Source organism: Ambystoma mexicanum, chromosome 9, assembly GCF_040938575.1.
Source record: "Ambystoma mexicanum isolate Mex_15411 chromosome 9, UKY_AmexF1_1, whole genome shotgun sequence".
Lineage (NCBI taxonomy): Eukaryota > Metazoa > Chordata > Amphibia > Caudata > Ambystomatidae > Ambystoma > Ambystoma mexicanum.
The window spans coordinates 250,679,769-250,702,122 of record NC_090931.1 but is presented as its reverse complement, the minus strand read 5'-3'; the positions used below and the strand labels follow the sequence as shown (position 1 = coordinate 250,702,122).

The 22,354-nt window shown below is 45.1% G+C and overlaps 1 protein-coding gene across 3 annotated transcripts in view; it reads left to right on the top strand.

Annotated features, from left to right (window-relative positions):
* Positions 1-22,354, top strand: part of PKNOX2 (PBX/knotted 1 homeobox 2) — a 1,892,972-nt gene that overhangs the window by 980,120 nt on the left and 890,498 nt on the right. For all 3 annotated transcript variants that reach the window (XM_069614552.1, XM_069614551.1, XM_069614553.1), the window contains exon 6: positions 2,689-2,791. The gene's annotated coding sequence lies outside the window, so the exon portion shown is untranslated. The remainder of the gene's footprint in view (positions 1-2,688; positions 2,792-22,354) is intronic.

Below are 22,354 nucleotides of genomic sequence, written 5' to 3'. Positions count from 1 at the left end.
GAGAGCTACATTCATCTACCCAATTTGTATTAACTACACACTGCCCTCCTTGTGCTCATCACAGCTCTGTTCTTTTTAACTGCTGCCCCAGAAATATAGAGTCTCTCACCCTTAAGCACACGTTCCAGCAACACCCTTAATTTGTTTAAGAAATGTTTGACGCGGTGCCACTTGGATTCAGCCTTTGTTATTAACCAATGGGCGTGTTTCTGTGACCCTTAAAGGTTCCAGTAGGATGAGTTCTGCAGCAACAGAGGCATACAACAAGGGTGGGAAATGGCAGTCAAAGACATATTGTCATTGCATCTGTCATGCAGGACAGCCGCCATCGCACTGAAGGGGCTCTGTTCCTGCGGGCGACACGAGGGGTGCTTGAATAAGCCGTGCGGCGGGGGGGGGGGGGGGGGGGCGCTGCCGTTCTGACAGACCTTGTAAGGACACAATAGCATTTGTTATTTTGTAGTGTTCGTTTATTATTGGTGTTAGCGCATCCTGTAATAAATGCTAACCAATCAGTATCCAGTAGACAAAATCAAACATTGCCTTGGTGGTCACAGAAGAAACAAAAAAAAAACTTGTTTTATTCTGAGTGCAACCTTTCATAGAAGAAAGGGCATCCCTTTTTAAGAAGAAAGGGCATTTGTGACACAAAATGGCATACTTATTCGGCAGAATAAGCTAATAAAAAAGGAAGTTATTTACTTGTACTAACATTGTAAGCTGTCTCATTTAAAAAAAATGCACCATGTTCCTTTCAAATGATCATTTTGAGTATGTGCTGTGATGATTGTAAGAAGATTACACTCGTCTTACTGAGCAAAGCACACTATTAAAAATTGCAATAACCATATACATTATTTTCTGATAAGTTATCATTCTAAAATGAGAAGTCTGATATACTTCTATTACACTTTTTCAAAGTACTTCTGTGAGAAATGGAAAAGATAGCACTAATGAGGGTTACTGGCTGCTTTACATAAAATCAAGAAGCACTTTGGGGACATAAGGATGACCAGAGGTCTTTTATATGTGAACAATATATCTGTGATAAAAGGGTTGTATGCTTGAATCAATAAGCACATTGTGCACACTGGGCTTGGTGCTCATTTAAGTTTTCACAAGATTACCCTACCATTAAGGTGTTTGTAACCATGAACCATAAATACTTACATGGACAGCACCAGGATGTGGAAGTTGGGATAATATGGCTGTGACATCTCTTACTCCATTGGAGTTCTGTTTAGGAGGAGCCTCTTCTGGTTTGGGATCGTAGCAGAATTTCAGCAGAGGAAGGGGTCAGTACCAATGTGAGGATGTCTATGCGTGAAAGCCAGGTCCCCACTGTATAAACTTCCTAAAATGATTACATATTTTTAGGGTTGCATTACACCAGCGTGTGAAGTATTGACTCAGAAACTCGGCTTCTTTAAAAAAAAATGGTTTCCGTCCTTTTAGTAGGTTAAGTAATCCAGAGATGATAAATCACACATTAAAACATTTTTAAACGTAGTCACATGATTTTGTGTGACCTGTCGTATTTCTATATCTCAAGACCCTACTCTGTGAACTGTTAGAGTTAATATTGTTAATATATGTTCTCCTGGGCCCTCAGTACAGACTCTGCTCCCCCTTCATACACAGCATATGAGCCGCCTGTGCAGCCTATGGTGCCCTGTGGTATTGACACCCCTAATGCACTGTTGAGTGCATTCCCGGAAGCCATGGTGGGTGGTCCTTCCAGTGGGGAGTTTACCTCATTTGAAAGTGAGAGCTGAGTTCTCCAGTGTCCCCTGGCCATGCGTTAGAATGCCACACAGTCCTGTTTTTGCTCAGAATTCTGGGGCTTGTAGTTTTCCTATCTTTCAAATGGGAACGATAAAACTACAAGTACTAAAATCTATAGAGAAAACAATAGGACTGGGTGGCCTTCTCATGCATGGTCACAGGAGACTTGAAAGCTTTGAATGGCTCTTAAAAATGAGGAAAAGCTAATTGCTTTAATATGGTTACTTGTAATACACAAGGCACGTGTAGATTAAGGAAGGTGTGCACCACAGGAGAGGAAGCACACATGCACAGCAAACCTGCACAGAACATATTTATGGGGGGCTATAAGGATCACATGGCTTATTCATGTGGCTAATTCAACAGGCGCTCTGCCCTCCCCATTTTGGTCGAAGCGCCAATGGACCACTTTGGGGGTTTTATGATTGTGAGCCATGAGTGTCCAAATGGAAAAGAGCATGTTCTGGTGACTGGTGACTGCTGCGGGTTTACTCACAAGCTTCATTTACTCTTGGTAATGGGGCGTGAGGCCCCCAGCTACTCCTGGCGCAGCATGTGTGCTCTGCGCCCTGTGCAGACAGGGGCGTTTTCAATTCAGCACTTAGTGTGACTTTGTCAGTATGTTATAGATTGAATATTACTCATCCTGTGCCAACTGTGTTTGTCATTGTTTTTCGAGTAGACACTACAAGATTTGCACAGTTCATGCTGATGTCTAGACATGATTATAACTGTCCAGTAGAATTAGTTCTGAAACGTCTGATATTGTTACGATTGTAAAATCTAAAGCCAACTAATGAAAACGACTTTTTGGAGTTGTTCAAATCCCTCTGTTTCGTGTTCTTACTTTGCTATCAAAATATTTAATCCACGTTAATTAAGTCTATCTTTCTATTTTAACAGGTTTGGCTTCTTGCAAAAGGAATTTGTGTTGGTGGTCAACTAAGGGAAGGACAGGAGTGTACTTTTACAGTGCCCGCAGCTCCAGGAGAATACACCCCAAACAGTAAGTGAACAAGTGAAATCGTTCAACAAAACGCCTCCTCCAAAATGCACGAGAGGGGGTTGGAATGCATGAATTCTTTCATTCATTCATTTAGTCATTTGTTATAGCGCCTTTTACCATAATTATAGTCCCAACACGCTTTTGATTGAATGCCCCCGGTGGACCATAGTGCCAAAAATTCAGAAGGTTTGGGGGGGGTGCTATTATGCATGTGTGCATTTCACCCATTAAAGTTATGCAAGGGTGGCAAGACCCAGCAAGTGACCCATGTCTAAGTGGAGTGTGTATGGGTGCAGCAGAGATATGCTATGGACTAAGGTGGGGATTGTGTTTAAGGCGAGAGAGAGTTATCTGGGAAGCTATAGTTCAAACGTTTGTCATTAAAAGTAGCTTCATTCTTATGGCAAAGGTGATTTTTTTAATTTTTTTTTTATTTATTTGTTTTTTTAATAAGGCACATAATACCATACCGGAGTACAGTTTCTAAGCACGGATCAGGGATTTGAACCTCTGTTGCTCTGTGTGGTCTTGCTTCGAACATTGCCCCTGTGCTATCCTCTGTTCAGGTGGTGTGCAATAGTGTTTATGTTGTATGTGTGCAGGGTCTGTGGATTGAAGCTGTGCCTTCCACTAATATGCGAAGGCCCGGTGTTCCGAGGGGGAACATGCCTTAGCTGTACAAACAATGCAGATATGTAACTGTTTTGTATCTTATTCCATACTATGAATATGTATCCAAGTGAGCCCTCTGTAACAGCGCCACGCTGCCTTAGGGCCGCTGCACGCTTTATAAATTCAAATAAATAAATCAATGTTCGATATTGTGGTTCTGGGGTGAACATTTCTAATTGGAAGCTACTAGCCCGGTATAAATATTCACTCGCCCCCAAAATGCACCACATGCACAACATTTCTTACTCTCGAAGAGTCAAAAGTTGCTGGCCAATGGCCAGTGTTGAGAGTAACGTTTGAGGCCTGCTGTAGTTCCTATTTGGACTTATTGAAGAGGAGGATGGGCGCTTGCTCCATCAGCACTGTACAGGCGGGAAATGTCAGAGAGTGGAACAGGCACTTTTCAAAGGGTGGAGTGGAACATTCTGGGGTTCAGGATCAGGTGGAACCGGTGGAGGAATGGGAATCCACCTGGGAACATTGATTGCGGCCACCACACGCATAGAACATGTATTAGGTTCATTATGTACAGAAACAAATATATAGGGTAAGTACTATCATGTGCACTAGAGTACAATGCAGCAGTGCAACCCCGGTGGCAAATTTCCACCAGGGTGCAGAGATGATTCCCATGCAGACTCCAAAAGCCCCTTCCCTGGATAGAAGGATTGTTGCGAGGGCAGTTTTGGAAGCTGGAAGAGAGGCTAGGTTTTTGGCAAGAGTGTTCCAGTGGGGCGCAAGGAAGGTGAAGGAGCAGAACCAGGGTGCACCGCAGTGGGTGGGTGCTTTCAGAAGGGAGCTGGATTTGGGATTGCACAGCAGGAGGAGGTGTGTGAATGGAGAGATGAGCGCGTTGGCCAGTTAAGACTGGCCTATTGCATGCCAATTGCAGGTAATTTAAGAAGCTGCTGTGTGTAAGAGTATGACATGCACAAGTCAAGTTAATGATTGAGCGCCAACATGGGAATCATTGATGATGCCCACGCTTTCCCATGGCTCCGCCCCTTACAGTTCATTGAGCCTATCTCCACGTCCTGGAGACATGTGTCCATCAGAGCCCCTTGATCCTGGGGACAGGGCTCAGAGAATGGTGGGGTTCCTGTTGAAGCACCCCCCATTGAAGAGAAACAAGTACAGCGGCTGGCCTAAGGCTATCCCCGTTATGTAGCAATGGGGTGTTTTTTGCTGCACCTGCCAACAAGATTCTTTTAACAACAACAGTTTGCAAAAATAACTTCATTATCCTGGCCTATTATTGCACTCTGGCATGATGCAGAACGGCATTTGATAGGCTCCTTCTGGCATGTGTTGGTGACAAAGTTGCATGTTTAGAAAATTGATTTCGAATTTGGCCTTGGTGGCTTTTCCTAAAATGTAATTTTGAAAAAGAAAACACAGATTGTGCATTTTAAAGCAATACCTGTCCAGTTTTTTGCTGAAGCTGATTGCAATTAATAAAATAATTAATCTAACTTGATAAAATGCAAAAGGCATAGGTCATTCATTTGCCGAGATACTAACCTTGAGTTCCCCTGGAAGGTAGAAAGATTGAGCTTTCTGAAATAGGACGTGTGAGTTTTCCCTGCGACATGCCGATGGACTGCTGTAGGGTGGAGAGAAAACACAGAGTCTCTGCATGCGTGCAGAGACCTTCAGCAAGGAGCCCTTTCCAGCACTCCTACTTGAAGGTCTTTACGCCCATGCAGATCCTCAGTGATCCGCTGCTCTCTGGAAACATACTCTGCACAGTTCCCATCTTGCAGATGTGGAAGGAGCCACACTCTTAACAGTGGATCCTCCTTTATCAGGGGAATCAGGTGTTTGTACCAGCACTTGAGGGAACACATATGTATGATCAGTTTCCTGATGAAGTATTCACTGCATCAATGTCTAAGGCGCAGTATTTTATGTACCAGGTCCAGAAGAGGAGGTGTATTCTGTGTTCAAGCTCTTAAGGGGAAGTATTCTGGAGGTCATCTACTAGGCTGCCAGTGGGTGCCATGGTGTTGCTTTGTATCTGCTGGATGGAGAGATTGGTGTGCCCTTGCCATTATGACATTGGGAAGAGTGCATGGAGAGGCAAGGGCTGCGTGGAAGCTGCGTGTTTATGGTACTGTGAGGATGTTCAAAATTACAATCAGAAGGCCCTTTTACATGATCTCATCTCAGGTGAAGCTGATCCTTACACTGAGCCAGCTGTCCACTCCCATGTTTATGCTCAGAGTCAGGATTAAGGGGTTCCTGCACCCTTCTACGGAGAACCTTCTTCCTTGTTCTCAGTGCTGAGTTTAAGGGGTTCCATCACACTTCCTCCATCTTTGTGCACTTTTTAGGTCTCCTTTTATGGTGTAGCCGGGCTTTTACGAAGGCCCCCCTACCTGATGCTTTGCCATGAGCTCTTCCTACAACTCCACCTAGGTGTACCCCTTGCTTCCTTAGGGTGCACAACATTCTCCTCTCTATTGTTCTCCACCATAACGTATCAATCCTCCTCCTTAACTAAGTTCCACTCCTTCTCCTAATCCCATCTACTACCACTTAGTTCATCTTCTGGATATTCCCCACTGAAAACACCTCTTTCAACAACTGTTCCAGCAACTTCGTTTCTTGTCCACCTCGATTTCACAATACTTCATAGCCCTCTGGGTCTTTCTCCTCCCAGCTCTCTAAATCTGTCTGATCCCACACCTCTGGGTTACTCTCCGCCCAAAGTTCTTAGCCTTTTCTTTTCCCAGCCTGCTGTGTCTCTCAATTGCTGCCCCTAATGTCTTTCTTCCTTAAGCCTCCTGGGCCTCCCTTACAGCATTCTGTCTCCTGCTCGCACCAGTCTCATTGGGCCTCTCCTCCAGCCTCCTGTCTCCTTCTCTTGCTCCAGTTCCAGCTCCTTCTCTGGGTCCTTCTCTTCAGACCCCCACCCAGCCCTGAATGAGCTCTTCCTCCTAATCTCACTGCCTTCAGCCACAGGTCTTGCCTTTTATAGGGCTTTGGCCTCACCTTCCAGCTTCTCTTTGGCTTAAGGGAACTCAGGTGGGTTTCATTTAGTAGCTGGGCTGGGGGGTGGCTTACGGTTTTTATTTGTGACTTAGGATTGTCTTCCCTCTGGCTGCCACAGCCTGTCGCCTTTAGCCTAACCACTCTTAACTATTTGACCGTGAAGCCTTTGGGAGGGGACTGATGGACCATTCTATTACCTGGTTCTTGTCCTGCACATTCCTCCTGTGGTTTTATATCAGATTGATGTACTCAGGGAGAGGGCACAAGCAAGCTGATTCAGCCAGCTCTTGCTGTACCCAGGAAGAGGGCACAAGCAATCAGATTCAGCCAGCTCTTGCTGTACCCAGGGAGAGGGCACAAGCAAGCAGATTAAGCCAGCCCATGCTGTACCCAGGGAGAGGGCACAGGCAGGCAGATTAAGCCAGCCTGTGCTGTACCCAGGGAGAGGGCTCTAGCAAGCAGATTCAGCCAGCTCTTGCTGTACCCAGGAAGAGGGCACAAGCAATCAGATTCAGCCAGCTCTTGCTGTACCCAGGGAGAGGGCACAAGCAAGCAGATTAAGCCAGCTCTTGCTGTACCCAGGAAGAGGGCACAAGCAATCAGATTCAGCCAGCTCTTGCTGTACCCAGGGAGAGGGCACAAGCAAGCAGATTAAGCCAGCCCATGCTGTACCCAGGGAGAGGGCACAGGCAGGCAGATTAAGCCAGCCTGTGCTGTACCCAGGGAGAGGGCTCTAGCAAGCAGATTCAGCCAGCTCTTGCTGTACCCAGGGAGAGGGCACAAGCAATCAGATTCAGCCAGCTCTTGCTGTACCCAGGGAGAGGGCACAAGCAAGCAGATTAAGCCAGCTCTTGCTGTACCCAGGAAGAGGGCACAAGCAATCAGATTCAGCCAGCTCTTGCTGTACCCAGGGAGAGGGCACAAGCAAGCAGATTAAGCCAGCCCATGCTGTACCCAGGGAGAGGGCACAGGCAGGCAGATTAAGCCAGCCTGTGCTGTACCCAGGGAGAGGGCTCTAGCAAGCAGATTCAGCCAGCTCTTGCTGTACCCAGGAAGAGGGCACAAGCAATCAGATTCAGCCAGCTCTTGCTGTACCCAGGGAGAGGGCACAAGCAAGCAGATTAAGCCAGCTCTTGCTGTACCCAGGGAGAGGGCACAAGCAAGCAGATTAAGCCAGCTCTTGCTGTACCCAGGAAGAGGGCACAAGCAAGCAGATTAAGCCAGCCCATGCGGTACCCAGGGAGAGGGCACAAGCAAGCAGATTAAGCCAGCCCGTGCTGTACCCAGGGAGAGGGCTCAAGCAAGCAGATTAAGCCAGCCCGTGCTGTACCCAGGGAGAGGGCACAAGCAAGCAGATTAAGCCAGCCCGTGCTGTACCCAGGAAGAGGGCTCAAGCAAGCAGATTCAGCCAGCTCTTGCTGTACCCAGGGAGAGGGCACAAGCAAGCAGATTAAGCCAGCCCGTGCTGTACCGAGGGAGAGGGCTCAAGCAAGCAGATTCAGCCAGCTCTTGCTGTACCCAGGAAGAGGGCACAAGCAAGCAGATTCAGCCAGCTCTTGCTGTACCCAGGAAGAGGGCTTAAGCAAGCAGATTCAGCCAGCTCTCGCTGTACCCAGGGAGAGGGCACAAGCAAGCTGATTCAGCCAGCTCTTGCTGTACCCAGGAAGAGGGCACAAGCAAGCAGATTAAGCCAGCCCATGCTGTACCCAGGGAGAGGGCACAAGCAAGCAGATTAAGCCAGCCTGTGCTGTACCCAGGGAGAGGGCTCAAGCAAGCAGATTAAGCCAGCCCGTGCTGTACCCAGGAAGAGGGCACAAGCAATCAGATTCAGCCAGCTCTTGCTGTACCCAGGGAGAGGGCTCAAGCAAGCAGATTCAGCCAGCTCTTGCTGTACCCAGGAAGAGGGCTCAAGCAAGCACATTCAGCCAGCCCATGCTGTACCCAGGGAGAGGGCTCAAGCAAGCAGATTCAGCCAGCTCTTGCTGTACCCAGGGAGAGGGCTCAAGCAAGAAGATTAAGCCAGCTCACTGCTCCTCGATTCCCTTAAAGGATCAGGAGCATCTACGGTGGGGATTTGAGCATCCACAATGTCACGGATAGGAAGGGGATCCTCCGGATAACCCCAGCAACTGACCATCACATGGCTTGTGGCAGCACCTGGCCCTTTGGTGACCCCATCAACCACCAACAAGATCAGTAGCGGGATTTTGTCTCACATCAGTTCACTGACTCCTTCCATAATCTTTACTCCCACCCTAGTATGAATCAAATTACTGATTATAATTGTAGGCAAGGGTAATGCAGTTGTCTGCTCTAATCATGCGTGCCTAGCAACAATTGAACCAAATGATGTCACTGGAGAAATATTTATTTTTGAAAAGAATTCATTTTGATCTAATAATATTAAGCCAACACCCCTTGAACGGCATATATTGCTGGGTTGACTTTCTACCGAAGGGACCGAACAAGGCAAAAGATGTCATGGAAGGAAGGCCTCCGTGCTAACTGCATGAGGCGGAGTGAGCAGGCTATGCACCACTACCTCCCATTTGCTAAAGGGCTGCTTGGGTGCTTTCACCTATATGTTATTTGAGTTGCAATGGCCCACCTGATCCGCTGTACTAACATTGCTTCGTGTATTGTGGTGAGCTTCAGTTCTGGAGTTGATCAGATTTCTTGTTCCTGATACACTGCTCCCAGAACACCTCCATTTGGTCTCTTATATTGCCCCTTTCCCTGCTTCTGCCACTCACACCATACTTTGGCCTTTTCTCTTTCAATCTAGGCAGTGTGACTGGTGGTGCTCGTGCGCTATCCGGATTGTCCATTCCGTGAGGTAGTGCCAGCTCACAGTCTTCCTTGATGGATCTCCTAGATGTAGTGGTTCCTCCAAACCTGAAGGATCTTCCTGAATGTACCCCCTGTTCCCTGGATTCTGCTACATTCTTGCAGTGCCAGCTGTTCTTTATGCAGCTTGTCATTGATTTGCTGCTGCAATTAGTGCTGTAGAGCATGCACGGAATCTGCCATTCCAATCCTCCACGGAGGCTGCACTGTGTGCGGCAAATGACACTCTAATCCCACCTCCCCTGCCAGGAGTTACTTGCGTTGGGTGTTTCAATCAAAAGAGGCTATCTCACAGATGACCTCATCACTGGCACTGCCTGCTCTGATGCTCTCCTCCTGGATGAACTAATTGCTTGGTGAGCTATTCTGAATATCAGGTTGATCCTAGGATTTGCGGGTCAAGTACAGCAAGGAAAGGGTGGAGCCCTGTACATTTACAGTTCCATAGGCGGTGGCACTGCAGGAAAGGGTGTCGCCTTGGAGTACGGAGGGCATCATGGGAAGTGGCAGTACAGGAATCAAAATCACAGTCATTGATAACAGTAAAATGCTGGGGCAGCTGGTGAACTTTCAAACAGATGGCTGTAAAAACCTGATACCGTAGATTTCACCTAATCCAATTTCACCTACTCAGACATCTTCACACTCTTTAAAAAGGAATTAAGAGGACTGTTTTTAGTATAATACATACACAGATTTTCTACTGCTTATATTTCCTATTAAAAGGAGTCATCTTAATCCTTTCTAAAGAGCCTGGGTTCCCCCTGGACATCATTTGGGCCCGCTAAGTGCTCGGCATGAAAATGTTTGAATATCACTGGTCAAGGAGAACAATGTCTAGGCATCGCACAGCACAACATCACACCCTCTCATGATTTCTCATGGCTTTAATGTTTGTTTACCGACTTGCGCAGGTGCTAGGTGTTTAGGCATTGGTATCTATAAACTTGATTAAAAGTCATTGCCACACACAACTATGGGATATTATTGCTGATTAATCCCCAGTGTCTTTTGTCAAGTTGTCGTTTCCTTTGTTTTGCTGCCTCCACATACAAAATTAGCTCCAAAGTGTATCTGAGTCTTGTCAAATATTTCAGGTGTGTCAATCATTGTATGGTTTTGGTCAAAGAATCCAAGGTACAACTAATATTAATAATAATATGTTGCTCAATGTGCCAACCTGGCATGGGTACTGCTCAGATATCCCATGGTGCAGAGACAACGCGTCAATGTAAACATTGCCTTGGCAATTCCCACATTTAGAACCGATTCCCACATTACCACGCCGGTTCCACTCAACCACTTATCATCATGACAGTTTCAATCATGCCATCCTGCAGTGACCACATTTAAACATATTGTTATGGGTAGGGATTTTTAAAGTGCAAACACTACTCTTCTGCTCTCACTCAGTTTTATACAATGCTATGTTAATTAGCAAAAATGTATTGTATCGTGTTTTTTTTTCTTTCTTATCTTTTGTATGGTATTGTGAATGTTTCTCATTTGTTTTGTGTCTTGTACTTTAAACTTTTGGGAAATAAAACACAATAGCAATTTTTGATTAAAAAAGTGCAAACACTACTTTTTAAGATGTCAACACATTGCACAAATAAATTCAGGTGCGAACCAAAGAGTGAGAAAATTGAGGCCGTCAAGATGTGAGCACCGATTAAGGATCTTCAAATAAGAGTATTCTGTCGTTTCCTAATACGTAGGTGATTACTCTCATTTCTCAATCACTCTGGCACTTGGTTCCACTTAATTGCTGCCAGGACTGAAACACCCACACATGAGCTTTCCTGAACTGGAGCAGGACTCGGGAGAACGATGAGTGCAATCTCAGTTCTCTTCTGGGCGTGCTGCTCTGTAGTCTCTGCGTGAGTGATGCTGGTGAATTTCTGTGTAAAGATTTATGTTCTAAACCTCAAGCTTTAAAATCCACACGTCGTGATACAGCGAGACGGTGGAGGTAGGCCAGCTTGGGGGAACATGCTGAAATTCTAAATACCCAAGACAATTATGCGGCCGGGTGCAGAACCTGTTGTAGACAGAACATCAACTTAGTAGATATACCCAGGTATACGTTAATTCCGAAATCATGGTGCTGTGAGATGAAAAGCCATCACCTGGAACGGAAATCAGAGCTGTGGCTAAAGGCGAAGCAAATTGAGGTCAGATCTGCCTCCAGTTGGATACCCAGACGCCAAACCAATGGAGCTGGATTTGGGCAATGGTCGATTTGGTCAGGCCCGAAGGGTTCATTTGAGGGACTATTTAAAGAATTGACTGTAAGAACCTTGGTCTTGCTCGGTTTAAGATTGAGGTGTCACTCATCCATGATTTAATTGATAAAAGAGCGTTTATCTTTATATTTATATTTATACATAGGGAAGAACAATGCTCTTTTGATCAGATAAGAACATACAATAGATAAGATATCAAATTTGACGGGAAGCAGTGAGCCTTTTAAAATGGGGTGAGTTTGAATGGCATTGTGACCAGGTTCTGGAGGGAAGTAAAAGAAACAGTTACTGGGGACAGACAATACATGGGTGGACATACCTAGATTAAGGGCAATCAACATTTGAAATGTTAAGTGCAGATAGGCAGTACGGCCAGCTGTGTTTGGGATGTGCTATGATAATAATAATAATAATAATTTGGCATTTATATAGCGCTACGAACACTCAGGTATCTGAGCGCTGCTTATTATTACCCACGGTGTGTGGTGCTCATTTATCGATCTCGGAAGGATGAAAGGCTGAGTTTGGCCCTGCCGGGATTCGAACCTGCATCAGCAGGCTCTGCACGGATGTCAAAGCGAGCGCTCTACTCGCTGTGCCACTTGACCGGCTGATGCATGAAGTGCTCGAGTGGAGGCAGAGAAAGTGAGCGGCAGAGGCAGGTTAGCGGCAAGGGAAAAAGGTTAGCTAGTAGGTAGATGAGAGGTAGACTAACAGGTTAACTCGGAGGTGAGGAGGTAGACGTTCAGTTTGGTTTTGAACAAATGAGTGTGGACTGTTTCTCAGATGTCCGGGGGGAGTTAATTTCCATGTAAGTGGAGCAAGAAAGGAAAGAGCGGAAACAAAACAAAGCACAGGGCGGGCGAAGTGGCCACAAGGGTAGTCATGGAGGCAGAATGGAGATTACAATAATGCTTGTTGAGTTGGAGAGAGGAGAATAGATACAGTGGTGCCTTTACAGTGGATAGATTTCAGAACCTGGAGAAGACATTTAAATCTAGCCCTGTTTTGCGTTGTAAACCATCCAGCCCGGTGACGCTAAGAGGAAGTTGATGTGAAGTGTGGGAGTTCAAAGAGGGTACTGGTTGCAAAGTTAATGATCGTGTTAATACGACAGAAGGCGTACTTGGGGGACCAAAGAGGATGCTGGCACAGCAGTCCAGTTTAGAGAAGACAAGAGTGGTTAAGAGATGCTTGGCAGTGTTGAGAGGTAGGAAGTGCCTGATTTTCGTAATATTTAGAAGTTTGAGACGAGCCACCATTGCAGTTCTGGATGTGAAAATAGAAAAGATGTGAAAAGGGCCATAGATTATGCTGGGGTTTCTAACTGAAGAGGAGTAGTGCAGAGTGTCAGATGGGAACTAAATAGGGAGAGGAAGAGATGATTGAGAGCATTTGTTAAGGAAGAAGAGCACCTCTGTTTTGGTAGAGTTTAACATCATAGAGTGCAAAGCCATCTGATATTTAATGGCAGAGAGACAGTTGGATATTTTGACAGAGAGATCATGGGACAGTTCATGAATAGAGTAGAAGATGTGGCTGTTGTATGCAAAGAGTGTGTACTTATACTCAAAGGAGGCGATAAGTGCACCAAGAGCAATAGTGTAGAATGTAAATAGGACAGAACCCAAGACAGAGCCTTGTGGAACACCCGTTGGAGGAGTGAGTTGAGCGGTGTTGTTGCTCCAGGAGACAGATAACTGCTGAGGTGCCAAGTAGTGTACAATTCAGGCAAGGGTTTAATCGTGAATCCCAAGAAGAGAGAGAGAGTAGTAAGGAGGTCAGAGTAATCGACAATGTCAAAGGCAGCAGGCAGGTCAAGGAGAATTAGGATAGATGATAGGTTGGAGTGCTTAGCAGAGGAGATGACATTGGAGACATTCATGAGAGCTGGTTCTGTGAAGTGACATGGGTGGAAACCTGCTTGTAGGGGGTGTCGACGGTTGGGGATGTATTCAAAATTTGTAAGATGGTTTACACACAACTCTTTACATCACTTTAGAGTATTGTGGAAGGAGAGACACAGGACGAACGTTAGCTGGTAGGTTATAGTCAGTCCCTTGTTTTGTTAGGCGAGAGTTGGCCAGGGCCATTTTGAAAACAGAAGGGAAGTAAGCAGAGTCGAAGGACAGGTTGAAGAGTTCAGCGAGGTGAGAGGTCACTATAGGGGCAATAGGCTTCAATAGCTGAGAAGCAAAACGGTGTCATGGGGCGCAAGATGGTTTAGCCTTCTTCAATAGAGATATCACTTCATCAGTATCAGTGTGACTAAAGTGGGGGATGATGGTAGAGTAGGCGAAGTGTAAAATTTGGGAGGAGGGAGTGTGAGGTCGGCCAGGAGAGTCTCTAATTTTGGAAATGTTTGCAGCAGAGTATTCAGCTAAGTAGGTAGCTGTGAGAGTGGAGTTGAAAGTCATAGGTTTAGGATGAGTGAGGAGTGAGATTAGGGTGCCCTATCAGGTCTTTGGTTGAGGTAAGGTCTCTATTTCTGGATAATTCCATATAAAAGTGTGTGTTAACAGCATAGTTCACAAAGGAAGATTAAAAAGAAAACCTCTTCCCGATCGTGTCATTTAGGGACAATATACATAGGATGAAAATAAGGAGGACAGCACCGGCAATTCTATTTCTTGTGATCTATAGGACAGAAAAGATCTTATCCATTCCAACACCGTTAGGCAAAGACATAAACAAGTATTTGCTTGGCTTTTGATAAAATGCCACTCAATGCGTCACACAATGCATTGACATGTCACACATTTACAGGCAATATGGAAACGTAATATGTCAACAAATGGGAAGCATGCCAGCCATGCAGTGGTCCCTCGCACCAGCTAACTCGCTAGACACCGCCCCCTCTCTTCTCCCCCCAACCAGTATGGCTGTACCCCATCTCTGTGCCCCGCTGTATCCTACTCCCGCTGTATATCTGTTCTGTTTTACACCTCTGTAATGAGCTCTGTTATGCATCGGTACTGTTGTATACCTCTGTTAATTGCTCCATTTTGTATCTGTATTGTTGTATTCCTCTGTAATGTGCTCTGTTGTTTCTCGAAGCTACGCCCACGCTCAATAATAATAATAATAATAATAATAATAATAATAATACTAGTTGGCATTGTACCTCTTTGCTTCAGTGATTTCATATGGGTCCTAAATACAATGTAAGAGTTGACTTGAGGAGAGAGGGAACTCCTAATGGTGCCAAAGCCCACATGTGCACCTGAAGTCTTATGTCCAGTACCGTGGGACCTATAATGAACCTGTGAGAGTTCTCAGCTGTGCCTGTGAATTTCAATGCGTTGACGCTTCGCTCCGCAGACCTGGGTGCTGCAGTCCTTTTTCGACGTCGGAGAATTTGATCATGTCTGGTCAGCAGCATGGAGCTGCGCCTTTAGAGATGCATATAAATTAGCAAAACAGAATTAAATAAATGCGACTGCTCCTGCGGTCTCGAGGCAAAAATCAATGCGGGCGCTCCCATGGTCTGTGCTACTGAAATAACACGAGTTTTATGTGTCACTGTATTGACTTGAAAACTGGGACGCGATCTGTGGAGAACATCAACGTGACCACGAGGCATGAAATTAGCTAAAGAGACAACATTTTTAATGAGTTCTAACAGTTTTTAGATTGAAAACACACTTTGCCGGGATTCAAAGCTTGTGTGTGTGGAGCATCTGTCTGTTTTGACAGAATGCTCTGGGATTTGGGTCTGTGCTCGGTAAGGCCTCTGCGGGTAATAACTAGCATTTGATGTCAAGTATTGATGCTGGCTTTGCAGAATCACATATGCGTGTCTGTAATATGATTAAAGGGAGCGCGGTGGGCTTGTAGGCATTTCCCTGCGGATAACTCTGGTATAAAGGCGGTGCTCTAGAAAAACATAGAATCCACCTACTATGACATCACTCCAGCGGGATATGGAAGTTATATTCTATTGATGTGACATCACAGCAGAGGAATACCGCATTTTCCTTGCCGCCCCGGTTCTCTGGTGGTCTATGGAATGAAGGCTGGTGACACTAGAGGCAGATGGGCTAAGGTGGTCGGACCCCAGATATTTATATGCGCGGCAGGTTGCCTCCACATACCATATGCCTTCGTTATCCATCCCGTGTACTACTGGCGCAGGCGGTTCAAACGAGATATGGAGGGGGTCGAACACAACCCACACATTTGTAGATGAGCACCCAACAAGCATGGGAGTCATATTACTCTGCAGTTTCATGTAATATCATGGACAACCCAAGCTTTGCTCTTGTTGTTAATCAGATATTGCCCCGTGAAATATATTACCACTGATGGTGAATACCATTTTAGAATTATGTATGTTTTGATTGATACTTTAGTCCTTTCCTCAAATATGGTTTCATGTATCCAACTAAGTTTTATGTATTTAAGTCACTCCCTCAACAGGGTTCTACCAAATACTTTGTGTATATTTACCCAAACTATCAAGCCCGGATTCAGCATCTACAGACATTTTATGGATTACTCATGACCTAGGTGAAGATAGGCGATTGAACTGTTTATGTTAAGAAAAGCCCTGATTTGAGAAAGGCTCTGGCAGTGCCGAAACATGTGTAATCGAAGGGCACCATTCTCCAATAAGAGGTTGAACACACAAGAGTGTTAAAATTAAAAACTGTTTCATTTCAACAACCTTGAGTGTGGTGCAATTTAATGTAGAGGACAAATATATCAATTATGTTTTATGTGGCACTGGATATATGATCTCTCACTGTTTACATTGTCCATTGAATAATTGGCAGATGGACAGTATAAATATGGCATTCCTATATATTTTTATAGCAAGGAATGTCATTTCCATTAGTTGTTCAAAAATACTTACCAGAATTTCTCATCGTGACATGGTATCTTACACTCACTGATGTCCTCATGATGCCATCAGTATGTTAAGATTCACTCAATGGTGCCATGCTACATCTAGCTACTATGAACATTACTTCTTATTCAAATGTTAGAGTTTCCTTCCTTTTTACTACCATAGTCACACATGTACATGGATGAACAGCAGCTGTGACAACACAAACAGTTTCAGACTAAGCAATGCCTGGTTCAAAACACACGCGGACAGCATAAGACATAAGGTGATGAAGAAAAAACAGAACAGGCCATAGTTTTTGTCTCAAAGGTGTCGCAAAGCACCTAGTGTAGCCAAAAATGAATGCTATGAGTAAGATGAGGGGAGGATGACGTTCTCAGCTGGATACATCTATGCTAGTGGTTTGGCCATGGTCCCACCCTTGCACAATCAAGCCACACAGACATTGGTGCACCACGACACAACAGGACATGTCATTTCAATTTGATCATCTAACTGAGCTGTCTCTTTATCTTAATTTACATCTCGCCCATGGTGTATAACTAGTTCGGTCAGCGTATAGTGAAAAGAAAATATGCTTATGGAGATAGAAAGTATCAGTTGGTGGTGATTGACAAATTAATGACTTGAAAACTGTTGCAGAGTAACTAGCATTGAATTTCTTAATAATGTCAATGAGTTCGAAACAGGCTAACCTTATGCAAAAAATGGATAGCATGTTTTGTCATTTACATTGTAGTGAAACCGGGTAACATGTACATGTGAAAACTCACTGGCATGCGGGAATTGGTTTGGTAAATCCTGGATGGAACAATTAATACACACAGAGGAGTGCAATTTATAATCACGATTGGTTTATTTCACAATGTTGTTTGATGAAATAATGTCTCATGATCGTTTTCCAACTTCGTTAGATACCAGGAAAGAAGTCTTATAGGTGCAAATAGGAACAGTTCTCCACCCAGAATATATTTCAAGAGTATGTTTCTTCAATATTGTGTTGTGGGACAAATTGTCAGAATTACCGCTGGTGGAATTACCACCGGTGGTAATACTGCTGAAATCCCCAGGGAGTCATATGGACTAAATGGAGACTAATACTGCCTACCACCACTTGTTATTCAGCGGTAATTCTGCCGGACCAAGTGAAAGTAACAGTAAATCCGTCTGGTGGTATTTTGGTGGATTTACTGCCGAAATACCACCAAACTTGTAATGAAGCCCAATGTGCATGCTTTCTTTCCAGTTTTGCACTTTAGATCGCAGAGAATCTGTGAATGGGGCAGACCACTACCGAGTCCACCCAGATTCCAGTGATTCACCACATGCAGCTGTGCAATGCTAGGAACCTGGGCGGATCCTGGGTTGCATTGAAAACGTGCCTGCAGTGCACGGTGGGGATTTGCAATCAGCGGGGATCAGCGTGAGAAACATGGCCGCCATCATTGTACTGTACATTGCTATGGGGACGGCACCAGATTTTCCTGCTGCGGGAAAAGCATGCAAGGTCCACAGGAATCCAGCTGATCCAGAACGATAAGTGCATTCTTCTCTGAGCATGGTACCAGAACCCCATGTGAAAACTCTGATTTGGGGTTTCCACACGTGGTTCCCGCACCATTGGAGAATGGAGTAGACGCAGAGCCAGGTATGCAATGCTTCTTTTTGCTTTTTCTCCAGGTCCGTCCTATTTTGAATGCGGCCACTAAAACCATTGTCCTTAAGCACACTGTACGATTCACACAAAATGGCAACATTTACAGAATAGTATTATGTATATGTTCCCATAGGGCAAGGCAACATTTAAGGGCACTAATTTTCTAATATACCATCATTCAATTGTGTCCTACATTCAGGAGGGATTGGAGATGTACAAACATGTATATATTTGATTTCATTTTGTAGTTCTGTTCATGTAGAAGCATGCAACAAATATTACAGTCAACAGAGTAAAGAGAGGGGTCAAATCAACATACATATAATGATCATACATCTAAACATGGTGGTCAGTCATAATTTAGAAAAAATAATGTCGAATGACAAAAATGTCAACAAAAAAAAATGTCGAATGTATTATTTTTTTATTTATATGTATTTTTTGGCTTTGGTAAGTATAAAAAATTGGTAAAATAAAAAAAAATAAAAAAGGGGGGTTGGGGGGAGGACCCCCCATTTAAAAAAAAAAACGTATTGAAAAATAAATTTGAATTTTTTTTTTCGACATTTTATTTTCTAAAAAATTACTTTCGACATTGTTTTCTAAATTATGACTATAAACCATCTAACATAATACAACACAGCCTCATTTGGTGTAGGTCTACATGACTTGTCATGTTTTGGCTGTTTGGGGGACGCACTCGTCCTGGCTCATTAGGACCAATAATCATTTAGAATTGGAGACCACCCGCTTTATATTAGGGATATTAGGGTTTAGGGATAAGTACCTTAGGTTGTTTTTTGCTCTCCATTTGACTCAGAGTTCTCCCATGGATTCCTACCTCCTTCGCATCGTTCCATTGCTATCTGTTCTGGCTGTCCGTCTGTGTCTTTCAAGTGCGCGCCCTGAGGCCTACGGGTGTGTGGCGCGATGATATAAGAATTTTTAATCAATAAATATTGCAAAAACCCTCACAAATAGGTGTTTGCAGTTTATGAACGTGGTACGAGGTACAGGCAAGTCACAAAGTCCAGCTTTGAGGGTACAGCTGTGCTTGCTGTTGCACCAGGCTCCCAGAGCGACCTATTACAGATGCCTGCCTCTGTATGGAGCAGGGGTGATGCTGCAATTCTATGTTCACCAGTATTTATAATTTGCTCTGCACAGATGATCGCGAATAATATCAAATCTTCTGTATCTAACGTTTGCTTGTGTTCAGAGGCAGTGCCAGCCGAGTTTGGGAGGGCTTATGTTGCAGGCAGAAGGCAGTACTCTGCCGTGGCGCTCAGCCCTGGGCTCTGCTCGGAAAGAGGCGCTGCCGCAAATTTCTCACCTGGGAGAGCAGAGTATCTATGTTCCAATAATCATTCATGTGGCAGCAGCTGCACACTTGCAGTGGTAGAGGACAACATCCTGCCCAGGCAATATCAATATACTGTCTGCGATGAACAAGAGGTTATCATTGCTGCTGAATTGGGGTGAGAGCTGCAACTGATGGGCCAAAGGAAGGAGTTATAGCTATTCAGTTTCCTGTGTTCAGATGGAGAGGGTGGGGGGGGCACAGAACAATGGGTTAATGGCCCCTCTCACAACCAGCTCCCAAAACTCTCATCCAGCCCCCCAAAATGTTGAGGCTGTCTCAGCCCCTGCTTATGTTGCCTGTGCGGACCTTGGTTTTGATATTCAATGCTGATGCGCACGTGGTCCAAGCCACGCAGTCTATAGTTAAGGCCAGAATACAGAGATGTAGATGTGATGGATATGGGAGCATCTAATTAGGGTGCATATCTCGTTAGACTCCTTCAGTGGTTTTCATCTCATTTACTTTCCTATACATATATTTATAGAGTGAGCTTTGGGGAGATAATGACTTTTTTGTTTAGGTGGCAAAGCTATACATGGAACCATGCCCCCATAACCTGAGACTTGCTTGGCCACTGCAATGAGCCTATGCAATTAGGGGCATATTTGGCTTCTGCACATTCTTTTGTAACGCTTGCGCAACTCGGGTGCACATCCTAGAGGCGGCCGTTGGAGAGTTCATTATATATCAGGGCCCCATTAAGAGTTTGGTGGCATATGAGCCTTAAATCCGCCCAGATACCACCAAATGGTATCACTTTTACCGCCACTGAGTCTACCGGTATTACTGCTGGATTACAAGTAGCTGTAGGTGGCGTTAGTCCCCATTTATCTGAGTCCATTTGACTCAATGGGGGATTTCGGTGGAATTATCGCAGCAGTAATTCCGCCACAGTAATTCCGCTGAAATTGAGCAGAAAGATGGAGGATTTACCTCCAGCTCATAGCCGGAGATGAATCCTCTAAGTTTCCGCCCAATTCATGGTTGGCCAGTGCAGTTATGTGGCGGTATACAGTAATACCGCTGCATTTAACCTTCACCGCCCAACTCGTAATGAGGCCTGATGCATACATTTTGGTCATTGCACCTCATGAAATTTAAAGTCCGTAGAGCCAATTTTATTTAATCTGGATTGCTTTAGTACCCAAAGTTTTTTGTAAAGGTGATGATATGTGAAAATATTTCCCCTTTCGTATGTATCGGATGTAATTTTCACCCTGATATTGTATGTTCACCAGAAGGGACACAACAGCATATGTTGTAGCTGTATCTGATTGTGAGAAGATGTGCACAGCAGTTTTCCCTTAGGAACTTTCACACCAGGCCACATCATATTGACTACTGCCTTTTAGTTAACTCCCTTCTTTCGGCAGAGTTGACCTCAAGGGCAGCAGGTTCTTCATTATACGATTATTTAAGTTACAAATAGCAAGCAATGGAGAAAGGATAATTGGGCCTCATTACGAGGTTGGAGGTAGCCATGCCCTAAATAAGGGCATGGCTACCCCCAAACTCGGGTCCAGGTCCAGGTCCCGCGAAAGAGGAATAACCGGGCCATTCCAACCTTGGAGGGCCCGGTAATTTCCCTTTTGCGGGACCCGGAGCCGGTACGACCCCATTCCCATTTGAGCCCCCATAGGGCTCAATGGGAATGGGGAGGATGGTAGCAGCGGTACTGTTCATAATGGTACTGTTGATACCATCCTGTTCTGCTTACCGGTGCCCCTCTGCACGCCTGGTATGACCAAGCGTGCAGAGCGGCACCCGCAAGCAGAACTCGTAATGTGGCAGCATGGTAACAATGGCACCGGTAGCACTACCGGCGCCGTTGTTGTCTTACCGCCACAGACGTAATGATGCCCAATCCATCATTATCAGTCTGTCTGCAATTCAGCAGTGAATCCACAAAATGACCACCAGCTTGTTTACCATTACAGCCAGTTGGTCCAGTGGAATTAATACAGGATTATGAGTGGCAGTAAGGTGGTGTAAATTCACATTTTGTGGCCCTCATTGGGAGTGAGCCGGTCTGGAAAAACGCTGGCCTTTTTTCCGGACGGGCTCACTCTGAGCCTGCCGATAGGGGCAGTGAAGGCCCGACCTGCCGGGAGCTCAGTCCGCTACCGGCAGAGAAATCGGTGATTCGGTAGTTTGTCCTATGCAACTCCATGGAATGGGAATTTACCACCGTTGCTGGGATAACGTAACAGTAAGGTGAGCCTGCCGATAACACGCCGGTAGTACAGGCGGGTTACCAGCAGACTTGTAATGAGTCCTGACTCCATGGGGATTTGTTTTGATTTAGGAACGAACATTCCTCTGAGTTAAATCAGCTGATTTACACGGTATATCCTCTACTTCACTTCCAAAACTCTAGTACAGTGCTGCTGGAAAGTGGCAGGAAAGTGGCAATCATTCTGATACTGCCATTTTGTGCCTGTTAAGAGGCCAAATGCCCCTGAAGCATTTGTCAGTTCTCCTGCCCTTCCACTGGGAGGGCTGGTACACTCTGCAGTGGGAAGGTCCATGGGAGGGCCCACTGATGACCCCGGTAAGCCTCCTGTTCACCTTAAAATGTGGACCCTGAAGATGTGCAGTGCGTGTGCACCATCCCAAATTGGAATTGTTGTGTGCATACTTTGATGATAGAAATATGCACATGAACAGTCAGACTCCATTTTGGATGTGGCGTGTAAAGGAGACAGCACCCCTTTCGTGAATGTGCCCTCACTTTGCAACCCCTTTTCTAATATCAAAGTGCGTCCCCTATTGGGGATCAGGGAGTTAAATTAAATTTAGCTTAATGGGACACTGGAGTTTATATTGGAGCATACTTTGATGCCAGAAGATGTACATCATTGTCCAAACTAGGAATATGGATGCCTTTCCTTATAAATCTAAATAATCTGGAATAATTACCAGCAGGCTGTCTGTA